Here is a 13010-nt window from a genome sequence, read left to right as displayed (position 1 = left end):
TTCAGTCGTGTTGATTTTTCTGAAGTGCAGCATTGTCTGTGAAGACAAACGATTAGCTATCTTGTCTAAAAAAAACCTCTTACAGAGTGTTGTGAACTTGGAAAAACATACAGCTTGGTGGCAGCTGTAGTTATGTTTGGCAGCACACCTCATGATCCCACTTTCCTTGCTGCATTAGCATTAATCACATTATAAAAATACCTCATCCACCCTGTCTCCTTCATGCTGAGTGTGTGTCCTGATCTTACAGGGTCTTTCAATTATTCTCTTCCAGGGAGAGTCTCCAGTTACTTTGTGGCCTATAGTTCCTGCTATTGTTCTTTATCTCCTTTATGGGATGCTTGTCCCGACCCCCCATGGCATGTTCCTTTGGAAGTGACCTTGTCTATGCGGCTGGCTGCTGGAAGCCAAACCTCTCCTTGTGTCTCCTTACCTCTCCCAACCCTTTCCGTTCAATGCTCATCTCCATCCATTATTGCCTCTCCTTGTGCTGTCCAAGTATTGTTTGACTTCATGAATCATGGCCCTTCAGAGGGACATGTTTCACGAAGTCATGAATTTGTTGTAATTTGTCGCTCATGCCTCGCAAAGTTTCTGTCGGGGTTAAGAGCTGAGCACGACCTGGGAATTTGTCTTACAGCCCTTTGATGTGCACAGAAAAGTGCATATTTCATCGCAGCTTGTCAGGCTCTATTATTCAGGCAGTACAATAATCAAACAAATATTGCATTCTTTAACTGAACACTTTTCTCCTGCTAATTCTTCTGTTCTTGACTGCACCTGCAGTTTGCCATGCCTTGATCCCCGGGCAACCCGATCTTATTACCTCTTGTCAAATATCTGTGTTAAATTTCTAGATTTTCAGTGTTTATTTCAGATTTTCTCTTACAAAAGTGTTTCTTAACTTTGCGTGAGTCCAGTAACTTTGGGAATGAGTTGCGTATTTCCCGTTCATTCTTGATGAACATCTCCTGACCTCCACCACACCTACACCAGTCCTGTCCATTCATCAAACATCTGGGTCATCCATCTCCTGGGCGGGTAAGGCAGTACCCGCCTACATCCACAGGCTCCCCAGGGGCCTGTATCTGAGTGTGCGCTCATGAAGCATCCTCCGCGATTAAGCTTTATGTTCTCATTAAGATAACAACAGGATGATGACTTAACGATGAAGCGTTACGCACATGATCATACTGCAGTTTCCGTCTGATGAAGCTGAGGGTGGATTATGAACAATAACTGTTTGGTTGGCTGGTGGTGAAGGAAGTGCACTTTAAGGAGTTCCAGCTTTTCAGCTCTTCCATGTTGGAAACCAGACGTACCAAAACAGACATTAAAAGGTCAACGCCTGGCCGAAGCAGCTTGTCTGTCATCTGAAGAGAACAAAAGGTGAGACCTGGACTCCTGTCTGACCTTCCTTTCTGTGCTGATAGTCACTGTCCTGCATGTCCCCTGTCAGGATATGGTGCCACACATGAAAAAACAACACACTCACTTGTGTTTAGTCTCATCTGAGGAATTTCTGTCTGACAGTCAAGGCTGCCTCTCTTGCCGACTCACCGTCTCCACTGCTGTCCAGTTTGGTGCTACTATCATTATAAAATGTGTCATCATGCAGGGGCAGTTTTACTTGACATTTTGTGCTGCTTAATCATTTGGAATGCCAGTTCAATTTACTAAACCACGTAGCGGAGCTGTTCTGACCTATAGAGGCCCTGAGCTGACTGGAGAGTCTGGTTTTGGGATGTGTCACTTCCTAGCCCATGCCGAAGCATTGTGCAGCTCAAGTACACAGTGGCGACACAACCTTGAACCACATTGTAAGAGCCGCCGCTACATTGTCTGCCTCACCTTAACACTTCTGTCAACACTAGATTCACTTTCAGCCGCGGAGCACTTGAGGCATTCCACACAACGAAGAAACATTTCCCTGTGTTGTCATTTCTCGTGTGTTTACTCTAGAGGGTAATAATCAGTCCCATATGCATTACACACACACACACACACACACAAATTGTGGGCTGGAGAAGAGAAGAAAGATCTTCCTTTGAAAATGGTGTGTTGTGGCACATGAGCACATTTCTATGCAGTATTAAACGGTGCTCGATTTCTGCATGTTTGCCCCAAAAAAATTGAGGCTAATATTGAGGCTGTGAACTCAGGCACAGTGATGTGTTTAAAGGGAATAGGATTTCGCCTTGATCCACTATAGTGACTCCAGTATTTCATCTTGTGCGTGAGACTCTCATGGAGAGGCTCCTTGAAAACCACCAGTGCAGCCAGGCTCACCTCACACAGAGGTCAGGGTGGTTGTGTTGCACTCTTTGCCAAAATGTTGACTCAACAGCTTTTAGCAGTTTATGTACACCCACACTGGGATCTTTAAAGCTGGCCAAGACCACGTGTTAAAGTTGGGGAGGGTTATCTGCAGTTGCATCTATTCATGCAGGTACTTTAGGTTTAATTACTTCGGCTTCTGTGATATCATTTTTGAGATTTTCTGCCACATAAAGAGCAATGAAATGACACTTAAAACTTTCAGCAGTCTCACATTTTTCCAAAACTGTCTCCTGGTAATGCTGAACAATCCCCCATTACTCACTGACTGTCAAGCTTTGCATTTATCCATGTGTTAAAGTGATGTGTATGAGGCAATAGAGTTAGAAGAGGAATACCCTGTATGCAAAAAGTGCATGTGAATTCTTTGTCACCTCTCTGAAATCCAGCAGTAAAAATGTCAGAAACTTAAAGTTAAGCCCTAAACATTAGCATGTTTGACTAAGTAGATTCCTACCTATAGCAGTATCCATAGTGTCACTTCAAAGCCTAAGGAGAACCCACTATGATACACTACAGTTCAGTAATTTGTGGGGTTAATCTGTAACCTATGTCCAATAAAACTTCAAATTGAGCTAAAAAGAAGAAACCTACTTCTCTAAAATTCTGTCTTAATCACAACATTATGATACAGAATCAGAAAGGATATTGGTTCACCTGTCCTTGTAAATCTTTAGTCCTCTATGGAAAATGCAATGTGCTTGACACAAGTTGGTTATTCTCACACAAAATGTACATATGTGAGAAACGGATTATGAAACGGGATGCAAAACGTGTAAAAGTCTCCAATTTCATAGGACAGAAAATGCATTAGGTTTATGACAAGTAAAGACTTTTTCTGGTGCATTAAACCAGTTACAGTTTCTTATGTAACCTCCATTGTCATAAATACCATTCTGTAACATTCTAACGCTGGATTTCCTGATATCAGCCTGAGCGCTCCACAGAGTTATTCACAGGGCTGCTGCAGCACCAGACACACACGACGGCACGTATACCAGGCTGGCGGAGATGGGTGGAGGGTAGGGAGAACCCCAACCGGACCACCATCCTGCCAAAACGTGCCATCATCCATGTAGTCACTTCTAAAGCTAGACAACAAAAGTAAAAGAAGAAAGAAGGGTTTGTGTTACTTTCTGATGTGCTAGAAGTCAGAGCCACTAAAAACAATTAATCAGAATAGGGGATGAAATTGATGTGAGCACATTTTTAGGCAGCACTGAGCTGTTTTTTTTAACCTGTATGCCCTCTTTTCTTGAGAATGGTGAATGTCAAGCCAAACTAGCATTAACTATGTGCTACAAATGTCCACAAAGAAATTTAAAAGATGTATACAGAATTTCTTATGTTCCCTGCAGTGAGTCAGCCAGATAAATATGACATGCATGATATGGTAGAGAAACTGGCCCTGGCTGTACCATCAATGACAAATCTGAGAATGAACAAAACTCCATTCTGGCACATTTTCACCCCTGCATCAGATTTGTATCGGTGTTTCAAAATATCACAGCCGGAGCTGTTTATTTCTATTGTTTATATCTTTCCCTTTCATGTTTCACCTCTCCTCTTCTTATTTTACTCTCTCCCCTAGTTTCTACCTCCTCTTACCTCTCCATCACCTTTACCTTGCTCCCATCTTTACTTGTTCAGCATCAAAGGACACCCGTGGCTCCAGCTGGGTGGCTACTAGCTTCTCATTTCCTCTCATGCTCTCCAACCATTCAGCGGTGGCGTGCTCCATCAGGGCTGAGCGGACCCCAGGGAGTCCACCAGAAGCCTCCACTAGGCGCTCACTGCCGCTTCCTGCTCATTTAAGTGAGCCCTCAGAATGGAGCGCCATTGTCCTGGCTGTTATCTGATGGCTCCACTCAACAGACAGACAAAGCCAAGAGCTTGCCCCCCTCCACCTAGCTGGCTGTGTCGAGGCTCTCCTGAGGTTTTTTTTTCTTTTGGTTAAACATATCAATAGCTTGAGAAAAGAGTTCTACAAACACTGGTAGATACATAAAAGCACCGCACATTTTCTGGGTTTAAAGGAAAGATATAGCCAGCTAGACCACACAGAGCTGTTGAGAATAATTATCACTGATGTGAAGGAACCTGATCTATGCAGGTCATGGTATAATTATGTACAATTAGGTACTGGCAAGGCCTGTGGACCGGTGAACTAAGAAAGTCAGTGACTGATGGATGTAGCAATAGAATGATAATGTATAAGTGACAGTGAGGAAGAAAAAGCAAATACTTTATCTCAGAATTACAGTACAAATCAGCAAATATGAATAGATGACGTTTTTGCTCTTCTTTGACAATAAGCTGCCACTGATTTGCATGTAAGAGTTTAGTCAAATCTGGTAAATAACCAGGGTAAATTTGATTGCAGCAGATCTAATACTTCCATTAAACCAGACACAAAATGAAACAAAAACACACATATCACATCAAACTGATCCAAAAAAAAAAAATGATACTGATTTCATAAAATGACAGATAATATAAATACATACAATGACATAAATATTCAGCCCAACTGCAAACAAAAGGGAATTTGTCTGTTGTTTTGTGGGAAAATGAAAGCAGAAGCACAAATCCCTCTGCATGAGTTGACAAAACAGCTCAACATGACACAACCTTGTCAGAGTTGTTCTAACTGGCCAGATTCAAGTTCTCAAACTTCGAAAGACAAAAAAATTATTGAGTTTAATTTAATTTAATTATTTAAGACAAGCATATATTCCCCACGTTTTATTAGCAGATTTTACATTTTTGTTGATATTGTTCCTGTAGTGTTCATTCTTTTCTAGATTTCTTGGGTTTGTTAGTACTGATTTTTAATATTTAATGCTTGTATTTTCAGTAGTTTTGTATTTTCATTTGGTAAAATGCTACACAAATAAGTCTGTACTCATTTGTTGTCAAGAACTGAGATCATTTTTAGTCCGCTCAGCAACAACCAGTATGAGTTTGGGTGCTGATTTTTTTAAGTCACTGTAATGTCACAGTCCTTTCTATGAACTCAGACACAATCAATTAGTCATCATCGGATTCTGATCTAATCTGATGGAAACTCTGAAAGTCTCTATTGTGTGGAAGCTTTGCAATGCATTCAGTTAAATTAGGTATGCTCCTTCTCTTGGTGCATAGAATAAACAAATGTTTAAACGCTTTATGTAATCAAGTCCAAAAGCCAGATCACATTTTTTTTCTGCAAGGGCTTTGCAGTCTTTGCCAAGCTTTATGAGGAAATTTCACCAATCTTACACTCTCAATTTGTAGAAGGAAAAGCTAAATAAAATAAAAATAAAAATCTAAAAAGAGGAGAAAAAGACAAGGAGGGCAATGGCAGTAAAAATGTGTAAACAGTAAGAAAATCAGTTGCTAAGACCTACATTCATATTTACTTTGGCACAAAATAGTTCTTGGCTCTATTTATCTCTAACAAACAGTAATATAATCTTCATATATAATTTTAACTTTCTTGGTTTTGAAAAGTTCGCCATTAAGGTTTTTTGTTTGCTTGTTGGACATACTGTATGTATCTAAGTATTTAATTGTGGTTTCTCCCGTAGTATGTTCTTTAGGGGGAAATAATCTGAACTTACATAAAAGAAGCAAATGTGCAGACTGCATTATAAGCAACAGCAATTTGCATAATAGTAATATTATTTAGGCTAAATAAGGTTTAGGCAGGATGTGCAATCGACCTTCTCATGTACATGTTTAAATCTGAATCTTGTAACAAAGCCTGAAAAACAGCCACCAGACACACTGGAACACTGAGGCAGCAGGAGCAGATGCAACACGCCCTCTTGTGGAGAGAGAAGGTAAAGCAAATGCAGCATTTCTTTTCCTTCTCCATCCAGAACCCGTTTCTTTTTTTAAAAGAAAGTTATTTTTTTCTATGTCATTATGTTTTTGTGTTTGAGACTCTTCGCCCCACACACAGAGAGGTACGGGGCTTTCCTATAGAGACGCCATTGTTTGTGCTGTATCAAAGGGAGATTTGTTAAAGGAGCTTTGGTGTGCTGTGATATCACCCACATCAGTCAGGACTACCTGTGCAGGTGCCTGCAACAGGGGTGGGGGGTGGATGGGTGTGTTGGGGGGATGCTGGACTCACGGTCTGCTCCGATTTCATAGACTCCCGACCAAACAGGAAAGCCTGTAACAGCAGAAGGGAAACAATCAAAACTGGAGAGGAGTCAGGTTTAAGCCACCTTAAAAGCAAATAATAGATCATCCCTGTCTACCTTCAAATGCATATATGGAAATGTAAATATTTACCATTTAGAAATGTGATTTTACCTCCTGCTGCAGTCTTCAGTATCTTTCAGTCGCACTGGTTGCCTCATCAACAGCTCTCTCTAGTGGGGTGGCAATGAACTGTATGGAACTTTACCATTCCTGTTCTTCATAATGTCACGTTATTGTTGTAAAATTAACAGTCCAGAAACCTCAGAGCTGCTTGTGTGTGAGTGACTGCTGAGTGCAAGTGCCCTTTACATTATCAGTTATTATCAGAATGTAAGAAATATTGGGTGCATTTAATAAAACAGCAGCTGTGTTGATAGTGCTTTGATTAAAATAATCATCTACGAATATCAAAAATAATGAGGTACTAAGTTTTCTGTGCATTTTCTCTCTCTTTATTATTTTAATACTGGGATTTTATTTAATTCACTAAGTCCCAATGAGTCATTCTTTAACAGAGTGGAAGGAGAATTTAAAGATTGAGAAATAAAGTAATAAAATAAACAGAGACAGAGGAGGGAATGTGATTTATAAGCATGCTTTACTCTCAGTAGCACGTAGCATATGGCTGTCTTACCTTCCAAATGAAGCAGCCCAGAGCTGAGACATTAAAGTCGTGATGTACAAGTAAATACACTGGATAAGCAAATGAGCACTCCTGAAACAACTGAAGAACTAAAACTCATTCATCCATCTAGATTTCCCCTACTTTTTCCCTCTCTTCTTTTTTGAAGATCAAGCAATGGCAAAAAGTTGAATAATTCTGCCTCTTTGATCTGCACACACAAGTGAGAGTTCATTTCCATTTTTGATTTTTTTTTCTTCCTTTCTGTAAGAGTGCCAGCATCAAGATTTACCTTGGTGTGCAAATGTGCTGGAATAGGTTAAAAGGAAATCTCGCTGCTCTCTCAAAGCACAAGTGCAGATGTTATGAAGTTAATTAAAAATTTAGCAATTCGTTTCTCCCGTCCCAATTTAGGCTGCATCAAATAGAAGAAAACAGACGGAAAAATGACTTGTGAGAGAAGTCCGTGCAGTCTGTCTTTTTACATGTATGGCAACATCAACAAGGAGGAATACTTCTGGTAATATTAAATTCAAGATGATACACCATTCCTTTTTAGGGTGTATCATTAGGAAATATACTACACTCTGCATGTAATACATCTAATTATATTTTGAACAAAGAAACCCAGTGCAAAATTCACAACATATACATCCCACCATTCTGAATTCTTGAATGTCTTTATTTCTTCTTCTCTAAATCCATAACTTTGGCCTGATATTACTGAGAGATCTGAGATCAGTCCAGTCTGTTATAATCTGTTTTCTCACACCGCCTGCTTCGTTTAGCAGACAACAGCAGTAAACACATTTTTAAGCCTCCCCCATCCACCAGTCTCCACAACAACTAACCCAGCTTTATCCATGTTTACTAAAATTGCATCAGTATGTTGACACAGGCCCCGTATCTTCAACCAACTCTTCCATCTCCTCCCAAATAATAGCGCCATCCACAGAAAGGATGTCAAGTCTCAAGATGCTGCCCACCCCTCTGCACTCCCCCATGTGTGGATGATGCTCCAGGAGGGGAGCGGAGGGAGGAGGGTGTAGTTTTTCTGCACAGGTGCTGCAGCTGCATTCGTACATAATTCCTTTCTGTGCTCAGCGTTAGCCTCTATGTGCTGCTTCCCCCCAGTGGGACCCCTCCTCCACTGAGTGATATTACAAGCGGCAGCCGTGCGCCTCTGATCTACATGCGCTGGGCTCCCTCCTGGTCCTGGGTGAATAGCGCTTGACTTGTTCAATTTGTTTAGAAGCCGCGTTCGACGCTTTGAAGCCACACATTTTAGCATAAATCATAACCTGTCTCCTTGCTCACAACTGCTTTGAAATGCAACATCTGCTTTTGAATCCCCTGCTTTACAATTAGTTAAGCAACATCAATAGATTGACTCCCTATAATTTTTCTTGATAATGAACTGCTTTGTACACGTGCAGGGGCATTAGCGGTGGGGCCCATTTGGTCTTTTTCAAGGCCAAGGTCCTGAGACGGATCAATCTTCATCAGCCCCGGCGTGCTGGGACTCTGTGAACTTCCTCAAGTTCTCAACAGGTTCTGAGGACAATCAGGCACACGTGTTAAATTGGGTTACCCTCCATGGTAACCTACTTAGGAAGTGTCATGGTTGTGGGGCATGTTACCGGGCCGTGTTGTTTACTCTTTCATCACACTCTTCAGGTTCCCTGTTTGTTGGTTTGTTTTGCAAAGCACAGCCTTCTGTTCAGCTGTGGGAAAAGTGCGGAATCAAAGTCCCGGAGAGCAGCCTGACGTTGACGCTGATAAGCTCGGCCTGTCACTATCCGTTTGTCTGAATGACATTGATACTCAGGTTGGATCTCTGGAGGAAGCAGTGCCTACACAGAACCAAGGTGCACATGCTGCTGCTGTGCTGTAGAAAGAAAAGTCGACTCCCTTCAACTTTGCTCAATGAAGTTTGCATAGTTCAACCCTAAAGTTAATCTAGCAAATAAAGGAAAATCCCGAGATTATTGGCAGAAGATGCATATACTGCACCAAAGTTCAAACTCTCAAAAACTGATCCATCAGTTGAAAAAAAAAAAAAAAAAACTCTCATCAAGTGCATTAAGAATTCTTTTTGCAGGTTGAAGGGGAAAATAACAATCCCAAAGATTTTATTTTCAAAGGCAAGCATTTGATCAGTAGTCATCAATTAAACTTACTGAGGTGCAAATTACACCACAAGGATTAGATGAAAGAGCCTCCGTGTCATTTTCTCCCCTCCTCCTCAAAGCTTGGCTTGATTCGGAGTACACACAAACAGCAGCAGGCTGATCCCTGGCATGGTGGTGACAGGGTGACACTTCCCCTCACATTACGCCGGCTGAGCTGACTGAGGGGCTTAACAGATAGTGGCATCACAGGCATACGTTTACAAATAAATCTACTGCTCTGGCTGTGCGGCACTCCTTCGCTCATGTAGCCCTTGTATCTCTGCTCCTGCTTTGCATTTCTGATTTCAGCTGGAGCCTTGCCATAAGATCTGGTTACCATACCGACGTGAGTCCCTCTTCCCAGATGGCAGGTTGGGGCTTCTCGGATAACATTTATGAATCAGGATTCATGACATTTTAGGTTTGGTTTCTTAATGCTAATGTAGCCCTTCTGCAGACACAACAATATAACTCTGCACAGCTTTTTTTTTCTCTTAAATGTTACATACAATTAAAGGGACTTTTGATGACTCTTTTCTGCTTTTATTCGTTTTTCCTTCTGGATTCAGTCTCGTCTGAGTACAGTAGTTTAGATCAGAGGCCAATATCACTGTGACAGGTGCTCTCATCTCCCACAGCTACTGAACAAAGCTATAAGATCAACTGGCAGAGGTCCCTGCATGCTCCAATACCCACATTAACTTGATGGCTGTAAATGATATTGTCAAGTGTTCCAGCTAATTATTTACCTGCGTTCGTCTTTGTCGAAATGCGTTTGTATGCGCTTTATGATTGATAATCCCATTGTTTCTTTTGGGTTTTTTTTCTCTTTTGTCTCCGTGGTTGCTTTTTTATTATTCATTTTATGTGGCATTGCGCAGACAGGCAATTGTGGGGAATTCCTCGTTTTAGGGAATTTACACAGCAAACCCTATGAATAAACAATCCATTTTTTCCTGGTAAATTAGTTATCATTAATTTTAAATGCTGTGTTGGGGAAATGAATTAACATAAACTTATCATGCTCAAAAAGGGTACAACAGTGGATACTTTAAAAACCAACAGGAAATTCGCAGAGGATGTCAGACAAATAATACATGTACAGATGACATCTTTTTTCTTTTTCAAACAGCCCCTTTACCCTAACCAGAATCAATTTTAGTAGTCATGTATGTAGAGAAATATACAGAGTTACAGATTGTCATCCAGTCAATCATAAGATATAAATGTAGACGTACAAGTGAATAAAATATACATTTTATGCTACAAGTAGAAGCTATGGTATCAAAATAACACCTTTAAAAACAAAGTGCCCAAATGAAGACAGAATTATTGCTAATAATTGTATTAATATGGGTGATGGCTGAGAGATTCAGAAACTACATTAAAGTAATAATTCAAAAAGGGTTTTTTTTTTAGGGTGAAATAAGTAGCTGCAAATACTTGGAAGTCAATTTTTTTGCATAAAAGTGGAAACAGCTACATTGGTTCTATCCAAATATGTCGACCCATCTCATAAAACCACAAAAAAGTAACCTATTGTTTTGGTTTTATACAGACTACACAATGAGACATGTTAATTATCGATCTTTCGAGGTGCTTGTCAGTGGATTTTTGGCCAGAATTTGCTTTTCTTCCATTTCCAGTCTTTGTGCAAAGCTACGTAAACCAGCTGCCGCCTGTAGCTTCAAATCTACCGCAGATATTTGAGAGTGGTATTGACCTTCCCACTTCACTCTCACCGAAAAAAGAAAACAAGCTATGTAAATGACTCGATTTATTTCCCTATTGCAACGTGCGGTAAAAGAAATGATTTCCACCCTTAGTGTCACCTGTTACCTCTTGATTGACTACATGTCTTGTCATGCAACTTTGCCACAAGTCTCTTTTCCAGATCAAATGCCATATTTTATGGGCCCAAAACCTTCAAAGCGTGTCATATCCTGTCGAGATGATGAAATGATCATGAAGCACCATGAAAGTGACATTTGGCAGATGGACTGCATTCATCTTTATTACTGCGGAGTTCCTGTACTACTTTCCTTTGATAAAACATGAAACACCTCCTCTGCTCAGATTTTCAGTCTGTGACAAGTGTTTCAGTTTCACTACAGATACCTGTAAGTGGTGAATGCTGAGAATCTATGAAGTAGAAAAGGTGCTGGTTGTTGATTCTATGTTAAAGTTTGTGGCAGAAAGCTTCCAGAAAAACAACATATGTTTGTTTAGTCAAACTGTAGAAAGATTAAACTTCCTGACTTCAAGATTTTTTCTCATTAGTAATGCAAAGGGCATCTCAGTTCAATTTATACAACATCGCTGCAACGGTGAGCAAGGTAGTGATTTCTTCAATCCATTTCTTTTACTGTATATGTACTTCACAAACCCCCTCCATCTTCCCTGGATCTCTCTCTCTCTCTCTCTCTCCCCTTTCGTCTTTCGTCTCTGGGAGTATGGGTGCATGTCAAGTGATTGTTGAATTGAAATATTGATGTGGAGTATCAAAGCGTGGCGTAGCACTCCTGTGTTTCCAGAACTAACCACGAAGCGCTTTGATCAGATACTCCTGTGATCTGACTTCTGAAGTTGTTAAGAGTGCTGGAAAACAAAATGCAAACAAACTTCAAGTGCTCTTGGTATTGATAAAAGTTTTCTTTGACAAGTGGAGATGCGTGCTGTCTGCCTGTGTCTGCCCAAGACTGGAGATTTTGGGGTTTTCGTACATGCTAATGGACATGAGATGAGGGAATTATTGTAGTTTTCTGTTTCTCTCACACCTCGCAATGTAAACGGTGCTACAGGGGAGGGAATCACTACAGAATCGTGCTGTGATATCGAGGTACTCGAATAGCGATGCAAAAACATTGTAATTCTCTGATTTATGTTTTCATTTGAATTTGTAAGGATTTAGAACTTTATTTAATCAGGAAACTAAAAAGCTAAATTGAAACAAGAGTGAATGATAAGACTTTAAAATGAATTCCTTTATACAGTGGAAGTTACTGTGCTTACAGATAAAATAAAGGCTTCATTTGCATAAGTTTTGGCAGGATAGAAATACTCTGCCACACCTAAACATATGTATTAAATGACTAAATAGTTGAATGAGGTGAGATAATCGCCCAAAACTGTGATTAGAAGCAGAATAAAATCAGTTTTAGTGAATACAAAAAGGCTTTTTGATGTGCAGAAATATATTAAGAGCAGAGATAACTTTGATGTTGGGATGAGAGAAGAGTTTTGAAGAACACCAGTTCCAAATCTTGACTAGGTAAGAGGGAAAGAACACAAATACTATAAGTGGGCTTTTAAGGTTTCAGGCAATGCAGTGTTTACAGATGAAGCGGTACATGTATCTGCACCATCACTGAAGTCGAGAACTGAAACATGATATCATGATGAAACTAAATTTGCAATTTCTCAGTGGAAAGTATGTCTCTTTATCTGCAGAGGTGAACCTTAAAAATACGCCTTTGAGTATAAACATCAATCTTGGTTTAATATCTCCCTCTGTGCCTCCCTCACAAGCACAAACAGTCCCACATTTCTAACTCAGTGGGAAATACAGACTCCTGAATGAAGTATCAAATTGTTGCACTGTAAAGTCCAGCTGCTGCTGTTGGTCCTCACCCCAAAAAAGCTGGCTGTCATGGTAATTATGGCCCATCTTGTGGAGCCTCGGCGTG

Source organism: Amphiprion ocellaris, chromosome 8 (assembly GCF_022539595.1).
Source record: "Amphiprion ocellaris isolate individual 3 ecotype Okinawa chromosome 8, ASM2253959v1, whole genome shotgun sequence".
NCBI classification, from domain to species: Eukaryota; Metazoa; Chordata; class Actinopteri; family Pomacentridae; genus Amphiprion; species Amphiprion ocellaris.
The sequence above is the reverse complement of the archived record's forward strand: the minus strand, read 5'-3'. Positions refer to the sequence as shown.